Raw genomic sequence first — 1,322 nt, 5'->3', positions numbered from 1 at the left:
AAACAATGCTTATGGATGGATAAACTAATGATATGGCTAATGTAAACCTGAATGTTTAAGCTCCATAAATATTTCCAAACGCATTTCAAGTATGCGTGTAATTATGTCATAGATTTCTGATAATCTCTGATATGCGTAAATATGAATGATTACTTCCTCTCAGTGTTTTCATGATATGGTTGACAAGCTGGATTTGTCTGTATATTAAACTTATTTATAGTAAGAGACTTTCGGTTTACAGATAAACGTTGAAGTATTGTGTTTTGTGTACTTAATAGCGTGAACTAATACGTTTTGCGTTACAATGCATGACAGAACTACTTATAGCCTTTATTCAATTTTGTTACCAATATGATTAATTTTATTATAAGCAAGCCTGCTTTGTATTTCATGTTGTAAATAGATTTTAAGAAATAATAGATATTTAATTGAACATTCTTCTATGTACTCCATCTATTTAAAAATATATTTCAATGAAAATATATAGTTTATATAAGAGTCTTCAGGATTGATATCCTTACTTATAAGTGACATGTGTTTACATTAATGTAGAAAAAAAAAACGTTAATATTCTTTCGTCTTTCATATCTATGGTATGGAATATCTCATTTGTGCGTCATTAGAAAACATGTCATCTTAGAGTTAGATAACAAAATATGATTATTAATGCAATATATTCATGACGATTCTTAAGATTTCTTATTCTTGCTTCTATGTACCGACAGAGCGACAAGCGCGCTCACCGCTTTTATCATATTATATGAGATTCAATTAAAAAAAATATTTGTGTATTTTAATGTTAGAATGTAATTTTATTAGAATATTAAGCAAACTGTTAAACAGTATTAAAGTACGTAAATTAATATCACTTTACCACGATTAGTAGAGTAGTGTTTTTAGAACATCCGTTTTGGTAGTATTATGCATCTTTTAAATGTATGCACATTTTTATGTCGTTTACAAAATAATTCTTAAATATTTACAGTATTTCAGAATAGCTTGATTGATATGAAATTTTTGAAAACTGTTTATATAAAGATATCACTGAAAATCAACAGAAATTCCAAAATCTTAAAAAAAAAAAACGGTTTTATACAATAACGGGATAAATATAACATTATTGTCTGCAATCAATATACCAGTGACCATATAAATCAAGCGATTCTAAAACAGTTATCTCTACTAGTCTATGTCTATAGTATTTATACTCTTATTACATGTATGTACAATTTGAGAGCCTTAAACTGTGAGTCCATGAATGTGATCGAACGTGATAATGAGTATAATAGTTAATGTTACCTGCTGTTTCTAATCTATAATAG

This window comes from Helicoverpa armigera, chromosome 1 (genome assembly GCF_030705265.1).
Source record: "Helicoverpa armigera isolate CAAS_96S chromosome 1, ASM3070526v1, whole genome shotgun sequence".
NCBI lineage: Eukaryota > Metazoa > Arthropoda > Insecta > Lepidoptera > Noctuidae > Helicoverpa > Helicoverpa armigera.
This window is presented reverse-complemented; position numbering follows the sequence as displayed.